The sequence below is a fragment of the Anas acuta genome, chromosome 9 (assembly GCF_963932015.1).
Source record: "Anas acuta chromosome 9, bAnaAcu1.1, whole genome shotgun sequence".
Taxonomy (NCBI): Eukaryota; Metazoa; Chordata; class Aves; order Anseriformes; family Anatidae; genus Anas; species Anas acuta.
Window position 1 is genome coordinate 3,039,068 of NC_088987.1, and position 24,531 is coordinate 3,063,598.

A 24,531-nucleotide genomic window follows, 5' to 3' on the forward strand; every position below is an offset into this window, starting at 1 on the left:
TTTCTGAGCTTATATGAGCTGTGAGTGACGCCACATGAAAGTATTTTTGGTCATGGGTGGAGAACCTCACAGCGCATCCACCAAAACTGAGCTCAGGAGGCACATCTGCCCCTGCGGCACTCACTGGTAGTTTCCATGCAGGCTCAGGAATAACACCTGAGCAGCATTTCAAAAGGAAATGACCCCAAACTGGCAGCTAATAAAGCGTGGTAGCATTAATGCATAATGGCACGTTGTACAGAAGGCATTTTCTTTAAGATACTTATCAAGTGCGGTGTCAGCTGACATTCATCAAGCATTCACAGTTATTCATTCTCTCATGTTACTTTATTTCCCAGACTCTTCATGGCTAGCTATTATGTTTTCTTCTTTTTCTAATTTTTCTTCATTTTCTCTTACCATTCCCCATCTACACAGTCTACCTCCATGCCTGTGGGGATCACATGCAGTTCCAAAGCTCTTGTTTGACATGGAGTGATTCCACAGGCCACCTTTAATATGACAGCAAATTGTAGTTTCCAACTAATTCCCTAATAGCTGAGTGAAAATTGCTGTGACAATGTTAGAAATGCCCATGGTCCAGGCACACCTGTAGCACCAGCTGTGCCAGAAGAAGAAAGGGAGAATTGGCCATTGGGAATGTCTTCTTGTCCTCTGGAATGTCCTCTCCTGTTCCCAACATCTGGGAAGATGGCAAATGACTGTCACTCCCCCTCCCCCCTTGCTGCCATCTGCAGTCTAGTCGCTAATAGACATCTGGCCAAATGATGAGTTAAGGAAGCTTGCAGCAGATTTTGCAGGTTCAGAAGTATACAGCTTGTTCTGACGAGTTTAACCAGTAGAAACAAAACACATTTTTCTTCCTCTACAGCTGAAGTCCAGGAATGGTGTGCCTTTGCAATAAACTCGCCAACTTATAAATCTTTCCTGATCTTGCTTGAAAAATTATTAATAGCTTTGAAATACATTTTTATATTGTTCCAAAATTTCCAAAGGTCTGCATTTTCCTCTCATTGCTAAGCTTTTGCTCCATAAGATATGGTAGCAGCTTACACCTTTGGTTTCTGCACAGGTTGTTAATAAGCAGAGTCTTTGATTTGTTTCAGTTTGCCAAGAAGTAATGGGAACTCTCCTTTGATAATTACAAAGGGATCATTAAAAGGCAGCTTTCTATATATTCACGTACACATCTCTAACTGCCCTCAATTAGGCTTATCAGCACTGATTAATCCTGCCCATTCTGCAGTGTAAGTGTGAAGATTTTGAAAACACAGACAAGGTATTTAAAATAAATTGGCCAGAAATGTTTGGAATGTGTTTCTATACAAGGGGAATGCTAAGTAGCTCTTATTGTAGATGTTTTCTAGCTAAAGGCAATATTATCTATCAGACCCATTAGGAACTTGTTGATGCAAATTGCTGTGGTCTTTAATGCCACTTGTATTTCCTGAAAGTTCATTAAAATTAAGGTACTGGCTTTATCTAATTAAGCAGCCAATATCCATCTCTTTCTTTCAGCTTGTCTCCAGTTAGTCTGCTTTTAAAAACAAGATTTTCTTTGAAAGTTCTTGATGACATTTTTATATTTTCACTCACGTCTCTAACTATATTTATCTGATCTTCTGGTAAATCCTTTAGGGCTGAATCTAGTGAATCCATTATTTAGTCTACACCACTAGAACACAATTCAATAATTCAATACCATTCAAAAATTTAAACCTATTTTTAGGCATTTGGTTCCTCATTCAGCTTTTTCTTTATAGACAGAAACTCATATATTTTACTGTCAATGTTTTATTAGCTATTTCTGTTTTGGCTTTTAATTGAACTGAATTAACTCTTACCAACATACTGTGAACAAAATGATAAAAATTACATACAGAATGTTATAAATGTTACCTACATAATAAGTGCCATTTTAGCTGATACAAGCTCTCCTAGATACCATGTTGAGCTCTAAACAAACAATCAAACAAAAACAAACAAATAACAACAGCAACAAAGAAAAAAAAATCAGGAAGTATTCATTAGGTATGAGAAAATATACATTAATAATGCAATAATACATCAGGAAAAATGTTGCTGATATTTTGTTAGAAAGTGTTTGTACATCAAATATGTTATCTTGGTCAACTTTATTACTCAGTTTGTACAACCTTATTACTAAATTTATATACAATACTGAAGAGCTGAAACCCCAAACACATCTCAAATTTTAAAACGCGATGCTACAACAGAAAATAATAGCTTCAAGGATCACATGACTTTTTTTTTTTTTTTGTCAAAAAAGTACAGAGCAGACTGTACAGCACTTCTTGCTACCAAATATTAATTTTAAATTTAAACATTTTATTAACCTGTGTGGGATTGTTTTCAACCACCCAGTGTGACTCCCAGTCACAAGTATCTCACGATCACTTTAAAACTAGAGTTTCCAAAATTATAATTCACTACAAAGTAGGCCTGAAAACATAACAAATATGAAAGCATAGATTAAATGGTCTTAGAATTAAATCATGTGCACAATGATGTCTATCAGCATCCCTAGTTGTCCTTTGCTAGATTCTTGTTACCATGGCATTGCCTGTACTTCCTATGATAGTGATAAACTCCTCCTGCACTAAGGTTAATCTTGGGTGAACTCAGTACATGTGGTAAAAGTTTGTAAGTTCTTCTGTGTTGTTCATCCGCATTGTGCATCACTGTAAAAGCAAAAATACCCACACAATCCATAAGATTCAACACAGAAATTGTCAGAGCAGAAATACGTAGGTTTATTGTCCCATTTGCTACAGGAAAGATCAGCCCATAACTAAGGAGAATTTTCTATCAACATGCTGTGGGATGAAAAGATGTCTAGGATTTTGAAACAAAATGTGTCTATAAGTAATGAACAAAGGTACATTACATTGATAAGAATTACATACATCTCTGGGCATATTATGGGGTTGTATGAAGCTTTCCCAGAGACTAAAAAAATGTCATGAGTAGGTGCTGCTCAACACAAAGCCCATTAAATTCTTGGGCCCAAAATGAAGAGAAAAAAAAAAAAAAGTAAAAAAAAAAAGTCTTGTCAGTTTCTATGATGGGGCATGCATTCACCCTGAAAACTTATATTATGCTTGGCAGTTTGCATCAGTAAACAAAGTTTGCTTTAGTATCTTCTTATTTACATTTGCCTGCACCAGTAATGCTATATCACATGCCAGGGGTAGCCCTGGGCAATAAGCTGGCAAGAGCCTTGTTTCCTTGTCACAGGAGCTCTGTGATTTCCAGCCAAGGGTATATGCTCACTGCATATATATCCTTGACTAACAGCAACAGCCATAGAAAACCCTGCAGCTCATACTTGCTTCAGGCTGAGATGTGATTTAGACTGGCAGAGAAAGACTTTTGCTGCCATTACCCTTTGCAAATAGTGACATCCTCATGCAGCCATTTCTTTATTAACTCAGATGGTTCCCCAAAGTCACCTTCCACAGGGTTCAGGCATCTATTGCAGGTTGGCTCTTTCTGGCCATTAAAAAATAAACCTCACCATTTCCAGTTCATAATTTATGCTTGGTTTGATGTGGGTGCACTTGTATTTGTATTGAAAGAAATCCAGATGCAGCCAGAATGCTGCACTCACAGTAAATCACAGGCACTGGGGTTGCTCTGTCTGCAGAGGTGCTTGGCATGGCACAGAGCCTCCTGCCCCATATTCACCACTGCCAGCTCTACTGCCCTGCCTCTCCTTGAGCACTGGCCTGTTGTGTGAAAAAACAGTGTCTAAGGTGAGATTTTGAGCTTGAGGAGTGCAGGACTTTGCTGAATATCTGACCTTATTTTCAGAGGAATTCAAATTCAAATCAGTAACAGTTTCAGTTTCTCACCTGACTGCAAAGACAGGGAAATGTTTCAGTTAACAGTTGAATACAGAAACAGGTACTGCACATCCAAACAACATCACAACCTAAAGACAAACCACAAAACATTCTTTCCTTGCAGTTTAAGGTCTAGTAAGCAAAGTTGTTTGATAACTTATCAGCTACCATGAGTTTAGCATTTGAGCGTTTTCAAGACAGAATCCGATAGGAGAGACGGCATCTTTCCAGAGTGTCATTAGGAGATGACATTTAGAAAAGAGAGTCAAAGACTTATTAAAATTTGATCTGTGCTTCAGGATCCTCTTTCAAGTGAATCATTCATCTTTCCAGCAAGGCTTCGTGTGGGCTCCCAGGCTGGCACATGTTTTCCTGCACCCTCAAAGCTTTATGAATTTACGATGATTAGAGAATGTCAGGAATTCAAGTACCAGCTTGAAGCAGAGCATGCTTTGGAAGTCAGCATTTTAAATTCCTGCCCATACATTGTTCGGTGCCCACCAGTCTGCAGCAGCCATGCTGATTGCTGGTGGAGTAGAAAGCAATTAGGGTAGCGGCTGCTGCTTAGAGCTCTTGCTGTAGCTGAACTTGCTAGTTGCAGGCGTGCTGAGGACTGTTTATTTGAGAAAGGGCTTACTAGAGGACTGTTTATTTGAGAAAGGGCTTACTAGAGAGAATGACATTCATACATTTGGGTTGGCGACAATTTTATGAAGAGCTGTGAAACGCTGCTTTTCTTTTTTTTTTTTTTTTTTTTTTTTTTCTCTCTCCCTGGAAACATGCTCTGTAGAAAAAAACAAAATGCTGTAAACAGGAGAGGCTGCCAGAGAGGTGAAGATATCCTTCATTCCTATGACCGGATATGATCAACTAGTGTTGAGGAAAGGGTGAATACAGAAGGAACTTTACATAGCTCCTTTGTTTCCGAATGTAGAGTTGATTAAGACATCAGCTTATTCTGCTTCCATCTTCATTTATTAAATTGTCAGCTTCTACCTGTCCCAAGAGATATCCGTGTAGTGAATATTGACGACGGAGAGAGATTTCTGGAGCCGTGCATGATATTTCAGGGTTAGCTTCCCATTAAAAGCATATTAATTTCATGGGCTTAAAAAGCCAAGGCATTTTTCGTCTCAACTTCTGTCATTTATCACATATGACTTTTTTTGTCAATGTTTAGAGATGAAGTCCTTGACTGTGTGTCCCATCTGCTGTCATGCTGTCATGTCCAAAGTGTACATCAGCAGCTTCCAAGTTATTCTGACACAAAACCATATCCTGGCCACAATCTGAAGGTGAAGAAGAGGAAGGAAGTGCAAAGCTGAGCTCTCTCACTGAGTCACTGCAGCTCCCAGTGCTACAGGTGTCAGTGGCGGCACTCGAACTGAAGGAGACTCTCCCTCAGCTCTCTCTTTATTTGACCTGCTTACGGCTCTCAAGGTGAGATCATAGCAAATGCATAGAAAGTCTAATGAGCTAAACCCAGATTTGTGAAAAGGTGCAAATCCTGGTTTAGTGTACTGAAGAGTCCTCAGTTTGTAAGCAACTTTATTGCAGTCAACACAAGCCGGATTCACGTGCACAATCTGGGAATAAAAGGCCCTCCTTCCTCAGTTTGTAAGCAACTTTATTGCAGTCAACACAAGCCGGATTCACGTGCACAATCTGGGAATAAAAGGCCCTCCTTTTTGTTACCTGCTCCCTAAGACATCTTTGAATCTGTAGCTGTCTGGTGAGCGAGGTTTCCCAACATTGCAATAGACTGTTTCAAAATAATACCACAGCTTGCTGAAAGTCACAGCATCCTTGAGCTTTCATTGCCTTACTGTTATTATTGTTGTTATTGTTACTGTTATTAGACTTTGTAATGCACTGAGCTCCCAAGTGCTCTCTGCTATTGCTAAGATTACACAATACTTCAAGGAATTTTAAAGACAGCTGTTTTGTGCATGCTTGAAAGAAACGGGGGAGGCAGAAGAGGTGCGACATTGCTTCTTACACTGATACGCAGCATTGCTATGCAGAATTAAACTGCGGAGGTAGGCGATCCCGCCTGTAAGCCATGGAGAAAAAGCCTGGAAAGAGACCTCAAATATGCAAGACAGGGGCCACAGTTCACTGCCTGTCCTTCATGGCACACCTGACATTTTGACAGGGACAAAATGACTTTTTTCTTTGGGTCAGGAACCAGACTGAAAACGTTACTGTCAGAGTAACACAACTAGAAAGGCTTAAAAGGTTGTATGGCCCATCCCTCTGTTCCTGTCCCACAACAGAACCACACATATTTCTCAGAAGATTTCTCACTAAAAGTGCAGATGGATGCTGGAAGGAGGATTGGATAAAAGCTACTGGAGACTGGGAGAGGAAAAAAATGAAGAATGATTTTAGCTACAAATGACATGACAGTTTTTTTAAGAGGAGGGAATGAAAAACCTTTATGTTTGCAAACCCCATTTGCAATTTAAGAAGATGCTGTGCCTGCAACTAGGATTATGCAGCAAGATATATCATTGACATTAGTGTTAAAATTCTTAAACTCACTGTAATTTTCAGGGACAGGTAGTTTATAACATCTGAATGCTTGCTTCCTGTCTTGAGTACTAAGTCCTTGATGACAAGAGTTCTGCTTAGGACTGAGTCTGGACTTGGAGGGGTTGTGGCAGCCTGGGGCCTTTCCTGGGTCTGCTTTTGGAAGAGATTTAAAAGAGCAATACAAAACCCACGCTTTTGTGGAGTATAAAGTTGTTGGAATAATTTCCACAGCTGGGATATTCCAATAAGAGTTTTGTGAGACACTCAGCTAAGGAAAAAATCCCTTTCACTCATCATAAAAATAATAACCTAATGTAATATTAAAAACAATTCAGTTAAATATTTAAGGCTGAAGAGCAACTCACTTAATTTTCAGCCTAGCACATCTAATAGTGGGGGCAGCATACTCATATCATCCTTACTTAAGAAGGAACGGGTGTGTTGGTGGCAGGAGCTCCTTGAGGGAGCAGGGCTCAGGTGGGACATCAGCCCAGCTGCAGAGGATGGGGGGAGGAAGGGGAGGGCTGGCCACACTTGCAGGCTGGCCCTGAAAAGGAGCTGCAAAGCCCAGCGTGAGAGGCTATGAAGCTGAAGGAGTAAGACGGGGTGGTGGTACTAGCTGCCGCTGCTGCTGTCTGGGTGGAGTAGCTGAAAAACATTGTGCAAGAAGGAAGAGAAGACATTCAAGCCCCAGGTAAGGTGTAGATGCTTAAATCAACTTGTGTTTGCTTGGGTTCCTGCTGAGAAGGTCCCTTAAAGAGAGGAATTAAGGAGCGTATGATTGGTAGAAGAAGTGCAGGGTACGGCTTCAGAGCCTGGAAGGAAGCAGAATGAGCACATCTGTTAAGTCCTAGTCCATTTAAAACATAAAAGCTCTTGTAATACTGTATGGGTAACATCAACTAATTTAATCACACAAAATGACAATCAAGCTGAGCACAGTAAAACCCCAAGGCCACCTACATGGGTGCATCTCAAATAAATGGTTTTTGTTCTTTTACTTTAAGTAGATGCCTGGAACTACTGCTAATGCCTCCTGTTGAGGGTGGCAGGCTCTGGGTGGGGGAGGATGATGCTGTTCAGAAGCACTGAGATCCTTCAAAATCTTCTACCCAAGGTGTGTCAAGGGGGGGAGAGGCCAGTGCCACAGGAAGCAGGCTGACAACTCCAGGTGGGTGTTGGGGAAAATTAGGTCTCAAGGCCTGCTGAGCTGTGGCCTCAGGAAAAAGGCAGGTTGTAATGAATTATAGCGGAGAGCTATGGATGTTTCTGAGCAGGTATGTATCTGCCAAAGAGCACATGATTGTTCCTGCTTCTATTTTGACAAGTCTGATCTTTAAAGCCAGTAATTGTCAGTACTCATTATTTTATAATTATGCTCTGCTCTGTTAGAATAAACCAATATATCAACAGGGAGGAACCAGCTAAAAGCCCTCCCATGGCAAAACCAAACTGTGTTTTAAAAGCTGCTGTTGTTTTATACTTTTAAGCTTGAAATTTCCAAACAGCATTAGGAAGCTGGATGGTAAAAATGGACTGTAAGCCAGAGGTGCTTAGTTGGTGACCATAGAGGCTAGGACAAGATAGCAGTCTTCCAATAAATAGCTAAATGTAGAGTGTCAAGGAGAACACAGGATTATTTACTGTCTCACTTGAGGTATTATGAGAGGTAATAGGCTGAAAAAAAAAAAAAAAAAAAGGAAGAAGAATGTAAGTTTTATAGCATGAAGAAAGTCCCTGGCAGTGAAACTTACTGGGTTGTGGAACAGTTCTCTGAAGGAAGCTGTAGCAACCTTCTGGTTTGAGAAGCTAAAAACTATAGAGTAAAATATTGGTAAAATGCAGAGTAGGGTTGTGTGGCTGATGTATATTTTTGAGGGGGTAGTCCTGAAGCTACTGTGGGGAAAAAGTATGAACTTCATAAATGAGGGCTTCCAGAGCTTTCCCCTTCTTGTGGTGCACTGGAGAACTAGTGCATGATGATGTTTAATGCAACAGTGGCAGAGCTTCATCCTTTCATCTGTGGTGCTCTCATTTACCTCCCATAGACTGAACAGCTTTGGGAGGGGGGTTGCCTGTTGTACCTCACTGTCAGCTGTCAAATCAGATGGAGTCCATCTGGTTGACTGTTATTTGTGTGTACGGTGCTGGTGTGCATGTTCACGTCATGTCTGGGACAATGTGCCAAAAGCTTCACTGTCTGTCCTGGGGTAGGTAGGCAAAAAGACTTACTGCAGTGTGGCATTCCCTTTGTTTCTCTTTGCATCCAGCAACTCAAAACAGTTTGTAAAGTACACTTGATCAAGCAAGCTGGTGACTTTCTGTACCTGTGCAGTGCTTTTGTGGGGTTGTTGATGATAATCCATCTTTCTTCACTGTAGTTCATCATATAATCACTCATATTATGCACTGTGATATACATGTGGTACCTTAAAGGAAATCAGGGTGTGTATCACTAGTTACACTATTTTAAAAAGTCTTTATCTAAAGCTTATATTAATATTTAAAAAATAAAAATATATTTAAAAAAATAATAAATACAAGCATCCCACTGCATTTATTTATTTTTTATTTTTTTTTGGTTTGATATCATTGAGTTGAGTATAGCACAGAAGTAGAAGGCTGACTAGTACTGGTTTGCATTTTAACAATGCGTTTTTTTCTAAGATGCAAACTGAAATAAGGTCATAGTCTTAGTTAGAAAGTCAATTAACTCAGGGAGCAGAATGGAAGTTAATACTAATCCAGTAATGTGCATCTCAGTGGTAATTAATTCAGGTCTTTGTAGCAGCTTCAGGAAAGTAATTTCCTATTCTATAGGAAGAAACTGCAAAATGTTTTCTTTGGTTCTAGGGCCTTCAATTATGATGAATAAATAATTGGCACAGTCTTGTTTTTTGAAGCCCATTATATAGTCTTGGAAGACTGGAATTGATTTCTGTGGCAGAAGCTGTTTTGCAGACCAAGGGAAGCAAGAGACAAAAGACTGGTTCCTTTTCTTTAAGTTGTGTATTATCATTTAATTGAGCCAAGTTAAACTCTTGCTTAGAATTACTGTCGTATGAAACACGCTCAGTTGACATGACATGCATTTAATATCTTAAACACTAAGACGTTACTTCCCTTTACACTAAAGGCTATTGTTAGCATTATACATAACTTCAGCATGAGATATTTACCTTGACACAAGCATGCTTTTTAGATACTGGCTGATGCTTATGGCATTACAAAAGAGCATTCACAGGTGGACTCCAGGGTTAGTGGGAGCAGGTTGTCATATAGGAGCAGGTAGGCTCAGTGTGATAAGTGAGTTTCCTAGAGGAGTAGGAATTAATGTCAAAAGCACATGTTGTGGGGTCTCTGCTTTACAGAGCAGCTAAGGATATTCAGAGTGCAAGTCTGCTGGAGCAAACATTTGTTTTGCTGACACTAGTAGCATACTTCAGGCTGCTATATTGGGTCTTAAGTCTAAAGGCAATCAAAGAGAGAAAGGAACTAAAACCATCCATTATGGCTCATTGCCAAACAACCGGAATCCTGGCTTTGTACTAACAGAGCAAGATAATACCAATTGGCTCTTTGTCTTTTTCTAAAAGCCACATCCATTCATTCTTTTTCTCTAATTGCTACCCCAGATAGCTTTTCGTTTACAGGTTACCTTGTTTAGGCTGCATATCTGAAGTCTGTGTTGCTATCTGTTTTAAATACTGTTTTGAACATCATCCTGTAGGATCTGTGAATGTGAGCAGGGCAGTACACTATCCATGTAACAACAAAACATCAGGATGATGGTTTTGTGAGCTGTGGCTTGCTAACAAGCACACCTGCAGGAAATTACAAAATAGGAAAAATGTAAGCTAATGATCTAAAAAGCATCATGGTGCACAGTATGTGGAGCAATGAATGGGCTATCTTGATGGAAGATTCTCCTGTTTCCTCTCATCATTGCTAAAAGATGATGCTAAAACACTCTTGCTCTCTTTAGTGCATCTCATGAATGCAGTCTTGGAAAACTTGGTCTTTTTGTATGGTTAGCTTTTCACTGTCTCACTGAGCATTGAAACAAGACTGCTTGGAGTATGGCTCCTAGGGAAAGTAATCACCAGAAGTAGATAAAATTGAGGGAGAGTTTAGCTATGAAGTTCAGAAGATTTGAAAGTGAAGTACACACAAAGAATGTGTTGGAAGCTGAATTTGTCACAATGGCGTTATGGCATACTCCTGGTAAAGTGTGTAGAGCACAGACAATGGGAGGGGAATGGCCATATGGAGCAGCAGATTGTGCCTCTTAACTAATAAAAAGAGTAAAGTGTGCTATGATGGGCTTTTGTCTAGACCACTCTTCTTTTGAAGACCAAGTATGAATTCCTACAGCTTCTATGATCTGAGATTTGATTTTACTTTTTCCTAGTTTAGTAAGATTAGATATTTAGTGCAAAATAATTGTCTGGATGCTGGTTAAAATTAGTGTATATATAAAATGATTAAAATGGCTTCCTGACAGCACATTCAGGATGGTTTGAATCACCCACTGGGTAACATGTCTCTGACTGCAGAGTTGGATTAAACTAAGTGGAGGCTAAGCCATCACTAATAACTTAGCCTAACAAGTGTTGACACCATGAAATTAAAGTTGGGTGTGAAATCAAGGTTACATGGTTGCTTACACCTTTATTATTGAGTAATCTGAGTGTGTGTTGTGGTTCCTCTTCCCTCTCCCCCCTAAAAAAAAAAATAACCTAATCATTACTCTCCATTCTGGACTCCGGAGGGGATGTTTTAGTCAAATTAAGTTCTATGAACAGTATATACAACCCAAGCGATTCATAGATAAAGTTAGTTTGAATCTCCTACTTGTCACAGAATATTGGAGTAGTTGAGTATTTCTATGTCTAATCTGTATGTTCTCCTCTAGTCTGCAAACAGTCATTATAAAATTGGGATATGGTACTTCTAGAATGACTCAGTTCATTATTAAAGGATACCGAGCCTGAAAGGCTAGAGATAATTACTTTTTCATACTATTAAGTGTTCATAAAAACATGGCATTATTTTAAGGTTCAGTGTGAGGTATATGACTAAAATAGCATTAAAATTTTATTTTTACATTCTACAAATATAATGACATTTAAAATATGACATTTAGAAGCCAGAACTTCTAATATCAAATGATGTCAGTATATGTGGCAATATTTCTTTCCCAATTGCAGATAGATGACTGTCAATGTCACCTTCAGTACCTGCTATTAGTAGTTATCAGCTGTACAATTCTATTTGTAAAAGTTCTGTGGCACACTATAGCCATTAGTGAAGTCAGTTAATTAGTCTCCACTGCTACACGAACAGTACAATTACTTCACCATTCACTTTGATTTTGTTGACCAGCAGAGTTTTCAGGCAAATGCGTAGAGTCCAATTAATATGTTGTGGGCTTGCACAGAAGCTGCAGCTCACATTTCTGTGTGATTTAAGCTTGGTATCTGCTGTGTGTGACTTCAGTTTACTTTATTTTGTCCACATGTGTTACCATCTGCACTGCTCTTTAACAAAACTTCTTCTAGGTACCCTTCATTTCAGATCTGGTACGAATATGTTTTGAAACGTACAGAGAAATTGGGAAAGTAGATGGATCCAGAGTCTAGTCTTGCAGAGTTCTTATTTCAAAATTATTAAATACTATATCTCCTAACTAACCTAAGAACACAAATTTTACACACTTCTCTTCATTAGATATCTGTAGTTCTGATTCACACTGAACTCAGATTTCACTTAGCATTTAGTTGGAGACCCTGTCAATGAAACTTATATGTAATAAATGAAGAAAGCTAGAGCAGTTACCAATTGGGTGTCATGTCATGGCTTTCTCAAACTTGCTTGATCACTGAGGTTTTTTTCTCTTCTCCAGTGTTTTTCTCTTTTGGTCAGTTTAGTAGTATGGTTCTTATTTACTGTAGTTTTAGCAAGTTTTGCTACTACACTTTTGTAACTCCATCTATCTAATCCAGCTTCATTTGTTTCAGTTTCCTGGATTGCTCATCCCTTCTTTTTGTCCCTTGTTTTCATTTTTCTCTTTGTTTTTACTTATTTCTGGATTTGTGCATATTTGAGTTAATCTGAAAGCAAGATATATTGCAGTAAAGCAAATTAATTCACTAAGACACTAGCCTTCCTTGTTTTCAAACACTTGTTCACTGTGTATGTGATGAAAACTGGTATCTTGGGGCACATGGGGGATTGCTTAAATCATACAAGTAGAAAATCCCACTTGATATATTTTGCAAACTGAATTACAAAAATAAGGATAACCAAAAACTCAATTCTGTATTGTAGAATTTTGTAAAAAAAATAAATATATATAATAATAGCTAATAAAATTGAAACAGGAAATCACAAAGGTCTATAGAAAAATGCTATCAAAAGTGAGAAGGTAGCATTTTTTTTAAAAGTACCATTCTGTTAGTAAATACTGATTTCTGGGCTTCTAAATAAGCAGGTTGATTTTTTTATGAAGTAATAGCATATAAATATTTTTCCAGTTAAACACACCTTTGTGCTCAGTGCTTTTGCAGAGCCCTACTTGTGTTTAGAACCATGGGTGTCAAATCAGGAAGGTGCTCCAGCATGTGCTCCCTCCCCAAAGAATTCAACAGCCCTGAGAGTGCAACAAGCTGATGCTTATGTCAGGAGCTGAGCTCCTTGCTTAGGAGATTACTGCTTCTCTGTTTTCTTTTTGTCATAAGAAGAAATATTGGCTAGGAAATAACATATCTTTGAGTACTTTTGAAGGCTTTTTAACAGCAAGTGTTTTCCATGAAAATCAAAAAACTTCATAACAGATTTTGTATATATATACCCACCTGATTCTTTCCTACAGTTCTTTGTCTGTGTTTCTTGGTTATTTGTAGATTTGAGATGTTAGCAGATTTTCTACATCTGTGGGAAGCTGCTGTAGGGAAGGTAAGGAGCTATATATTGGAATACTTTTTCTATCTTAAATGACAACTGAGCTTTTCGGTACCCACTGGTGTGTTGAATCAAGTATTAAAATAATATAGGTACTCTTAAGGGTCCATTACTACTATAGGCACAAATGTGCTTCTATTAAATATAAATCAATATATTGGGAACATAAAAATATTGGAAGCTATTTTAATACCAGGAAGAAACTATGTGTTGATATCCAGAACAACTGGCAGTTTTGTGTATTGATAGGAAGAAATATTCTGTTGTGTGAGAGCTGCATGGGGAGAGGTTAAAATAAAAAAGGCAACTGTGCGTTTAAATTGATTTTCAAATCAAGGCCTTAACTTCTCTTAAATCAGCAAAAAGTAGTGTGCCTCTGAACTGGTAATCTTCAGGTATACTGAATTCCTTTGCCTGTCTTCTGGAACAAGATTAGATTTGGACTGTGCAGATCCTATCCTGTCAACAGTGTTTGCATCCTGAAGTGGCCCATCACTCCAGAAGTGACCTGTTTGTTCTTCATAAGAGAATGCACTCCTGCAACAATCAGCAAGCCTTAGCTCAGGTCACTTTGTCCGTAATGCAGTCCCAGAGTTTCTCATCTCTCCTGGTTATGGCTGTCCACTTGTAGATACATCACTTGAAATAACTAAGCTGACAACTAGCAAGCACTTAAGTGTACATTGGAATGATCTCCTGTGCTAAGATGTTCTGGCAAATGCCCTGTTTGCTTTGTGATCCAATGTGGAGCGCACAAGCTTTTGTCTAAGGACCCCTTCCTGAAAGTGCCTACAAAAGCTTGTTTGCTGATGCTGATAGTGTGGTAGTGTGCCACCCTTAAAAACATAAAACTAATAAGATGAGCACTTCGTATGGTGTTTCTGGAAGGGAAATGATTCCCTCTGTGGACTGAAAGCCTGTCACCAAGTGTGTGAAAATCATACAAAAGCAGGTACTACTTCAGTAGTTATTGTCTCCTCTTAGTATGAACCCAGGTCAGGAGAAGTGTGAAACTTAAATGAGATAATTCCTCCTTATTGCAAGACTGCAGCAGCAGTTACGATGTTGGAATGCATCCGGTGGGTTGTCAGGATGCTCATTTTTCTGTGATTACTCCTCTCTCTGCACAAGCTAACAATAATGGCAACTTTGAACATGATACAGATGCCCAAGGATGCGCAAAGCTTTGTTCCTCTGCATTGTGTAATTGAGGCATCGAGCTACAGGCAGGCAGGAGGCTCGGTGAGTGTTAGTGGTGGTTAGTGCTGATGTTCTTGGGATGGTTACTGTGCATTTAAATATGTCTTCATTGTGTAGATTTGTTTTGTGTTGTTTTTTTTCCTGTTCAGAAATCTTATAGCTGGCTGAAATCAATGTTGTCATTTTATTTCATAGCCTTGAAGACTGAGTGGTAGTGGAGTTATTTTTTTTTGTGCAGATAGTATAGTTATACACTGGAAATGAGCAATGAAGTTGCACATGCTTTAAAATGTTCAACTATGAACAATCAAAACAGTGTGGAAAGTGGGTGCATAATAGAAAATTCGAGCTAATTTATGTGCATTGCAAGATGAAATAATAACATCCCTGCCTGTGCAGGTTGGCTGGAAAAGCCCCAACAGCTCGCCCCCTGACAGTGGGATGTCTTCCCCATTGGTTTCCCACATGTTCCAGAACAGTGGAACTCCAATTTTCCTGGCAGGATTTCTGGCCACCCCTCCATTTAAGCTGACACCTCAGCATCATGGTTCAGCACTAGGAAGGGGGTCAGAAAGCTGCACATTGCAGCCCTCTGGGGAACAGGCAGGTGAGGTGACCTCTGCCTGCGCTGAGACAGGAGCTGAAGGACTCCTGCAGAGGCCATTACAGTCACGGAGGAGAAGGGAATAAAAGAAACAAGGAATAAATAAGCATTCATTTCTAGCATAAAATCAAGCTAGTGGAAAGTAAAATGAACAAACAAAGGAACAGAGAAGGGGGGGTGGGGGTGAAATCAAATAGCTTATGTTGAGAGAATAATGAGGAAGGGTAATTGGAATGACTCATTTATAAGTATAAATTAGACCCACTTCATGTTACTGAGACCTAGCAGGAGGGATGGCATGGCTGGAATGATAAAATCAATAGTGAGAACCTATTTAAGATGAATCAATTAGGGGAGAAAAGTGAGAAGAGTAGTATTTTATAATAAAAGTGACATTAATTCTTTCCTATCTTGGGGGTAGATTATCTTCAGCGCTCAGTGGCCTAAAAGTCAGAATTGCTGTGAACAGCAGGATCCTGCACCCAAATGGCCGGAACAATCTCTGTACACCTTGGACAATTGTGTTGGGAAAGATGGGGGTAAAAAATAAAAGCTTATGCAACTTCTGCCACCATGAGAGGCCTTGGGGTAGATGGTATGGGGTGGAAATATCACTCTACTGATGTACCACTGAATTCAGAGGACTGATGGAGAGTCCTAATTTGAAATATGCTGCATCTTCAGACTCAGTTATAGAGTGCTTATTGACATATAATGCTGAGTATGCTAAGGAAATGAAAAGTTATTTCTTTGTTCTCCAAGTCCTCTTGAGCTGATAATAAATATTATGTAAAACCAGAATGAAGTCCAGGAGCTTGATACTTTAAAAACATCAGAGCTGCAACAATATGTGGACCAAAACCAAGGTAATAAAGAATTTATACTGAAGAAGACAGGAATGATCTTTGGGGTCACATATAAGGAAGAGGACATTGTGGGATGGGTTAGTAAGCTGGGCTCAAATACCACATATTGCAGTACTGCTGAATGCAGTCCTACGTCTGTGGAAAGGAAGGTGGCCTTCCCATGGGCTGGGAAGCTTGTCCTGGGAATAAGAAACTGAAATGGCCCACAGAGAGAGGTAAATGTGAGCCCATGTAGAAATACCATCATGAGGGCCAATGAGACCATCAGCATCTTGCAATGGAAGAGGAAGAACAGGGGAATTCTGAGAGTGGTGTATGTGCTGCTTCTCCTGCAGGTGAGTGCTTGGCACCAGGGCTTCAGGGAAGTCTTTCAATAACTGAAGTGTGTAAAGAAAGACAGAATGGCTACAGGACTTGAAACAATGAAAGGAAATGAGAAGCAACTTGGGTTTCAGAGAAACTCCACTTCCTGATCTAAGGGCTTGGGAGTGATTTGGTGATGGATGTACTGGACAGTACAGAATTTTCCTAGAGGAAAAAAAGGATGACTGCTCAGTCAGCAATCGATGCAGACAGTCATACTCTGCAGATGCAATTCTTTAGCAACAGGGACCATTAACCAGGAGCATAAACTCAAAATGATTTCTGAAAAGTTCTTCTCCCTACAGAGGCTTTGTACAAGATAATTTTTTTATTAGAAAAAAGTCTCCAACAAGGGTTAGGTCCTGTATTTTCTGTTATGTTAAAGTTGATTATTGCTTTAATGTTGATTTTGAAGAAAAACATTTCTGAACAGTTTTTTTAAAGTTTCCTAAATTTAGCTGAGACTTTATCATTGTCTAAGTAAAATTTCTATAAACTAAATTCATTGTGAACTCCCAAAAGGAAATATCAACTATTAAGTATTCAAACCTGGTTATTCTTTCTATTGGATACTGTAACTAATCTTTCTTGTTTATATTCAGTTTTTTCTTAAAGTGATGAGACTTCAAAAGACACTGTATAATGAATCCGCCCTTTTCCAAGGAAACAGAACATGACTCAAACACAAATTCACTCCCGTAGTACAGATTACAAAAACAAAAATCATTTCACCCTGCTCTAGAAATTGAATACATAAACCATACATGAATAATATTTTTAATACCTAAACAAAGGTATTCCAAAAATTGTTCTGCAGCATAAAACTGTTCTGACCTATAGTTTTTATTTTTTTTACCGAGCTGTGAAATGATATTGAGGACCTTTTAGGTGCATGTGGTTCAGAGTGTGTATTGTTGAGGGCCAGTGAAAGATGGATGTTTCTGGGCTTGGATTTCCACTGAGCAGTGACTGAATCAGAGGACTCAATAGGATGCTGGTCTCCATCTGCACTGTCTGACCCAAATTAGATCAGAAATCAGTGGGCTGTCAAGAATGAGTCACACTGAAGTACCTAATAATATAACTGAGTGCCTGACAAGAGAGGTGGGAGGGGGTTCATATTTCAAATGCTAATAGGACACCAAAAAAGAGGGCAAGATGGTGGAAGGTACTTGCTGAAATTAGGCTAATTACAGACCTGGCAATTCTGGCTAAACAATTGTCCAGCTTTTAAGTTTTGTATGGCTGAACACTGCTTACTTTTGATGCAGTTCGAATTTACGTTTGTTTTCTAATAAATGCTGCAAGGAAGCTTTAGGAAGCTATTGAGGTGTCTCCAGCTGAGGAGCCTTAGAGGAAGGGGAGGTGTGCAGCTGAGGGCAGCGGGGGGCTCTGAGACATTGCAGATAAGCCTCAGGGGAGAAATACACTTACTCCTGCAAGCAAATGACAACGTGTACTCTGTGGCCATGTGGATGTGTGACAGTCCCCTTCCTCTGTGCCTCTTCCATCCCTCCCAGCACTGATGGCACCACCCACAGTGCCCCATGAGTGCCAGTCCCTGTTTCACAGGGTGTGGAATTGCTGCTAGGCTACCCCCCTAAGGGCTTGGTTTTGTTCGTGGATTGGGTGTTTTTGTTTGTTTGTAACTTCCTCAGATCGTATTGTGCTCATTAAATCCAGATCTTTATGGTATTCAGAATGCCTGTATCCCCCACCATACAAATGCAGCAGGAACTGCCTGTTGTAAAGCTCTACCAGGGAGGAATTTCAATTCAATAGCAGCAAAGAGGCTGTATTATTTCAGAAGGTTCTGCTGTCAATAGGTGGCAATAATATCCTTCACTGCAGTCACTTAATGTATGTTTACAGTTTTCCTCCGCCCCAGTTGGAAATTTTATAACATAGTCTCAAGTTATTTATATCTCCAAAGTTCTGCATTTCCACCATTACAATTTTTCATGTCAGTATAGGCCAGCTATGGGGGAGGCATAGCATGACATTACTTTATTAAAGCTGACACTTTGCCTTGGATTGAATGAGTTTTCATCCTCTGTATGTGCTGCCAAAAGTCATTAGCATTCCAGTTCTGTTTTGCTATCAACTAATCTACACCAAAATATTTGCATGAAATCACATTCTTACACCGGTCAGATACACACCAACAAATACATAATCTGAGCCCCAGGTTGCTGCTGCTGCTGTTCAGGTGCTCAGAGCAAGGCGTCCTCACTCAGCCTGGTTTCTGGGAGCAGGCAGGCAGAGCTTCCTCAGGCGCTGTCGCCGTTCCTCTCTCGGGTGCTGATTTATACAGTATGAATCCAAGGCATCTGAAAACACGTCTGTCTTTGTGGCTTATCAGAAAGGGTGATGACATTAAGGTTTCTTGAAAATTTTTCATCTTCTGAAGCTTATGGAGTGGAAATGCATCTTCTTATTGGTGAACATTTGCTGAATCTGTTTAAGCACATGTCCACACAAAATGTGAGAAAGTCTGTAAAATGTTCAGACAAATACCAAAATCAGGCAGGATGGACACTGTCAAGTTCTCCCTACAGAGGTTAATCTGCTTTCCTTCATTCTGTTTTTTAATATCCTCTTAAAATCTGAGAACACTATTTTCATAACTGTTTTGTCCTGCTTCAGCTTGGCAGCTGTGGGTACACTACATTACAGTTACCCATGAAATGCTTTCCCTATGTGTGTTTTAAGAGATTACAGCATTTTAAAGTTAAGATTTGATCACAGTCATGAAAATAATTAAGTAAATAAATTCTAAGTTGATGCACAACCTTTGCTAGTATTTTCCTGAACTCTTTCTGATATGAGAAACCAGGACTTGCCTGTATGAATATATGTGCATAGCCCGAAGTTACCCTTGATCTGGGAGGCCAGCTTCTCCCTTTCACACAATCTGAGTGCTGGCAAATCACGGTGTCCCACAGCGTTATTGCAAGGGATGGAAGGCAGGTGATCTGCTGGCTGAGTACTTTGTATTTGCACACACACAGAGTGTCCTTAATTCTCTCCAGCAACCACCCTTTAACTTTTCATCCTCAGTCTCCAAGGGCTTTGAAAAAGACAGCCTTACCCTCTCCTATTTCATTTTTGCAAAACTTGTAGAGTAACCTTAACCAGCCCTGGGGAAAGCTGCTTCATTTCTGAAAGCTGTCAGACCCCCGAGACAGACACCCATGTGGTCGCATGTGTTGTTTGGCATCACAGCAATGCACTGCAAGGGTTTGCACAGCCCACCTGCTGGTGCAAGATGTTTCAGCAGTCATACCTTTGCCAGCTCTGCTGCCTGGATGTATTGTACTAGTACCTACAGATTGTGTGGCACATGTCTTTTGTGCTGTGTTCTTCAAGTTGCTGTGATGTTCCAGCCAGAATATTATCATAAGGATTTCTTTCTTCACTGAGTAAAAGGAACTTAAATCTATGACATTATCAAAGAAATGGTAAATAAACAAATGGAAGCACTATGGACCATTCATCTGCCTTCAATAAATATATATATCCTATTTCTGCAAACTGTGGCTAGGTTTCAGAGACTTAACAGGGTCTCCTTGGAGGTGCAGATGACTGCAGGCACAGGTTTGTGCCAGACGAGCAATTTCTCAGTGCTATCAAGAAAAGGTAGTGGTGATCATTAGCTTTCTCTAATTTCCTTCTTGCTCTCCTATATCATTGAAATATGACATTAAAAACAAATAAAACCATAACTTGCTAATATTGGTGGAAATCAATCAGAAATACTATCTTACATAGACTTGTAAAAAGAGGAAGAGAGATTAAGGAAACTGCATCCTCAGGGCTGTTTCTCCTCACCCTTTCTTGTTCACGATGATTTGATTTTTATATCCCTGATGTGAACATGGCAGGGCAACATTATTATAGTGACTAGCACAATAAAGCCCTCAGTCTCTCTGTATTAAAAACTAATTATTGTATAGAAATCCCACAATTAAGGGAAGAAGTACAGATTTAATAGGAATTCCAAAGACTTCAAAGGATATCTGAGAAGTTTGATTTCCATTATACCAACAAAAAATCCATGTGTTTATGTAATTCATCTATATTTGCTATTCAATTCACAGCTCATAAAGCAAATTGAATTAATTCTTGGAGTTATTTAAATGCATTTAAAAGTACAGTAGCTATTTCATAATTTTATAGTTTATCCTTAAAATCAGTACTACCCATAGTACATTTTAATCTTTATTGATATTATTGTTATTAGGGAAAATACAACAGTTTCCCGTACATTTTTCCAAGTCCACAGTGGTACAACTTTAAGTAGCACATCACTGCGCACTCTTATTTTCATCCTGTTGTCATGTGTGATAGAGTTAGATCTTTATCTATCAATATTATCCACGCTAACCTTGCCAGATTGAGTTTGTGAAAACTTTTTGGTATTGATCCCTTCTGGTTTCATCACATCTTTTCCAGCAGATTGCCTTTGGGCTTGGCACCTAGGGAATGCTGATTAGGGAGGGCTGTTTATTGTAATACTGATGGAGAATGACAATGAAGCTCCTGTTAGAAGTGTCCTGCCTGGAGAATGATGATAGTGAGAGCAGTGAAGGTTAAACGTTGATAACTGTATTGGTGAGTTAGTACAATAAATCTAAGTGTGCCATCTGCATCCTGGGAGGTCACCAGTTCAGGACTGGTTAAAGACCTGAGCAGTCTGGTGGGTGCAGTGACTGTCCCTGCCTCCAGCAGGAGGTGGGTGTAACAGACCACAGGTGACCCGTGCTGCTTGGAAGGGTGAAGTATGGTGGCAATCTCATCTCTATTTTGGTTTTTGGCTGTGCAGAAGTATATCAGCAAATGGAGATGCAGGGAGCTTTTTTTTATGGAATGATACCCAAAATTACCCAAAACTGTGGGCTGTGTCCCCCGGTTCTTGCCCATCACCTCCGGTTGTGTTGCATCAGGCTGGTGCTGCTGCCACACAAACTTCAAGTGAAAGCTAAACCCAAAGTTTGCCTGTATTCACAAAAAGTTAGAGAGCAAATTGTACTACACTCTGAAATAATATTTTCCAAAAATTGCTGTTTGATTTTGGCAATCAAGTAAAACACATGTGCTTTTTTAAAACTTGAGGTCTTCCTTTCCATACGGGTCCAAAGTTCCCAAAAGGTGCTGGAGTACTGCAGCTGAGAGCTGAGGCCCCCTGCTCTGCCTGTGGGAGCAGACCAGCCCTGCTGCTCTGATGCTCATAGCAAGCGGAAGAATTAAGCACAAATGTGGAGGTAATTACATGGAAAATAGTAGTACAGGAAAAATAGAATGATAAAAAGGCAGCAATTAAGAACTGATAAGAGAGCTATAACATAGAGATGAGTGTATTAGTTCAGTAGATCTTAAGTTTTAGGTAAACAGAAGTGATATTTTAGAAAGGATGTAGACAGCACAATACAGGTAAATGAGAATACAGTAGAAAAAGAGAAATGCAATAAGTGAATGAATGTTAATTACTAAATGTAGATCAGCAGCACATAAAATATATATGGCTTTGTACATAGCTTGGCAATATATGTATTACTTAGGTTTGTAGAGAGCTATTTCTGTTACTTGTTTTGCTTCCCAAACAGGACAGAAACCATTTGCCACACACTTAGAGCCTTGGCTTTCAAAAAGTGGTGCAACACAGTGCAGAATCAGGGTCAACCACTGTTGCTGCTTTTTAATATCAGTAGAGAAATGACTTTGCACTCATCGCATCAAGAGGATTGTGAAGTTCAGAAAGTACCACCTGCTCTCTTAAATGGACAGGGATAAGAAATGATGCTGTAAGGAAGGTAAAAGTGATACGATAAGATGTGAAATGTAATAGGGAATGCAAGTAGTTACCAGCAAAACACCAAAAAGCATCCTCAGTTTGTAAAGCTGTAAATACCACTGCTGTGATCAGTTCCTGGGAAAATACAGCAGAACAGGCCGTGCACTTGACCGCTGAAGATGTCAAGATGTTGAATGTGGTATGTACCTGATGTCTGAAGATGTCAAGACATTGTTCATCTAATTTGCCCGGTTTAAAAAAGCCTCCAGCTTCTTGCCTTGCTGGAGTGCTCCAACCTCCATCTTCCCCTGGAGCAGCCCTGGGACCCCAGGACCCACCTGCCCATCTCAGGCTGCTGCTGGAGCCCCAACACCCCCTGCAACCCAGAACCTCTCCACCTGGACTGCAAATAAAATATTCCATCAGGTTTTATGTGCTACAACAAAACAGTCTCCGGTAGATTAATTCAGCAAATTGTTGAAGAGCAAACCAATGCTCTCTGCATGGAAAATTACCTGTTTCAAACTTCCATGCTATACTTTAGATATATTATTGCTTTTACTCATATAAAATGAAATTAATGTGCAAGAAGCTATTGTTTCACATAGAAAGTTGTTTGGTTGCTTCATTGCTTTGCAGCCCTTGTGGAACCTGTTAAACTCTGAGGTTAAATGAATGCTTCTGCACAGGAACAACTCTTTAAAAGCATGACTGCACTGTCTACTGTATGCACACGTGCACCTGCACACTTTTGCATCCACCACTGTATTAGTGTCAACAAAACTGGCAACAAAATTAAAAGGATAGAGGCCACATTGTGGTTTCTCCAAGGGGGTGTCTGAATACTGTTGAAAGAAATCTATTTTGTTCTTTTTTAAAAAAAAAATCATATCCATTATTTTCTGTTCTTCAGTGATGTTTGCAGGGAGATTGTGATTTTTTTTATGGAATTGTATGTTTCTCTCTTTAAAAAAAAAAAAGCTTTTCAAAACAAGACAGCTGGTGACTGTGGCTGCTTTTATATTTATAATATTTACTGTGTTTAAAAATATAATGCACTATTTAATGTACATGATTTAGGAAATTAAAAGCAGTGTTTCCAGTAGAAGAAAGATGGTCTCCCACTTCAGTGGTACTTAATTCATTACACAATGTCACAAAACTCAGTAATACAGTGTCTTAATTTAAACTTCTTCAGAAACTGGTCACTGCCCCTAAAATATGTCTACATTCCTAAGCAATGGTCCTGTAGTAAATACAAATGACACCTGGTACAAAGCCATGTGTCTGTAATGTATTTTGTTATTTAGTTTATCTCCTTTGACTCTTCTCAAAATCCTTAAAGGCTGAGAATTAATAATAATAATAAAAGAAATTACAAATGCGAAACCTCTATCATAAACTCCTCCCCCCCTATTTCCTGAAGCACCTCGTGATTTTCAGTATCTTTTTTCTTTTACATGCCCAAGCTGAAGCACCTTAATGCTATGCTGGTTTTAAAAAAAATGTGCGCTTGGTATTTCTGAAAATCAAGGCTGGCTGAAAGGCTTTGTGAGGTGCTTGCAAATGGAAGCACCATAAATTAGGTGGTGCTAATCCATTTGGTTTTAATGAGATTTAGTATATACATAACTGATATCGCCAAGGCCTAGCAACTGAAGCTTTTGTGAGCTATGTGAGGAGCTTGCAGCTCAGAAAACTTTGAAAACCGCAGACTTTGAATAAAATGGAACAAATAAAACAAAACTGAAGTTCATACTCTCTTTATTGTCATTTTTCTTGGAAGGAGCAGATGGGACTCTGCATATGCTCTCTTGACATGCATTCTCCTGCCATCCCCAACTTCAACAAACCTTCACTGAACTTGCTGAAATAATCCATTTGGGAAGGAAGTGACACCCTTTATTTTTCCCCTTGCTTAAATCAGCACTTCTGCAGCTGAATGTGCGACCGAGGGACGTGGGAATCCTGGGGCCCGTTGCCAAGCTGGAGCTCAGCCCACGGTGTGCCGCACCGTGCGATGCCAGCTGATCCATTTGCTCCGTTTGCAAACATCACTTTTCTGATGTGAAACCAGGCTAGGTCTAGGAACTTAATTAAGGGGGAAATGTGTTGTGCCGGCTGTGGCAAAGAAAACAATTGGCTTTTACAGTTTTTGGGCTGCGAGTGCTAGGCATTTGTTGCTTGTCATGTTGAATCCTACACAAAAGTCAAATCTGTCTGCAGGTCGTTGCTTTTCCTACCCTGGGTTCTCAACATAACGGATGGAAACCTGGGGTTACTGGCGCTGGTGAAAGCAGTACTTTGCCAAGAATGTAAGGCTCCAAGATGGTTATGTTT

General features: G+C 39.6%; 1 long non-coding RNA gene across 1 annotated transcript; it reads left to right on the forward strand.

The window, feature by feature from the left end:
• The first annotated feature begins 6,778 nt into the window (after positions 1-6,778).
• Positions 6,779-23,949, forward strand: LOC137861282 (uncharacterized). Its single transcript, XR_011099517.1, has 2 exons — positions 6,779-7,095; positions 22,004-23,949. It is a non-coding gene; the product is annotated as an uncharacterized lncRNA (long non-coding RNA).
• Positions 23,950-24,531: the final 582 nt, after the last annotated feature.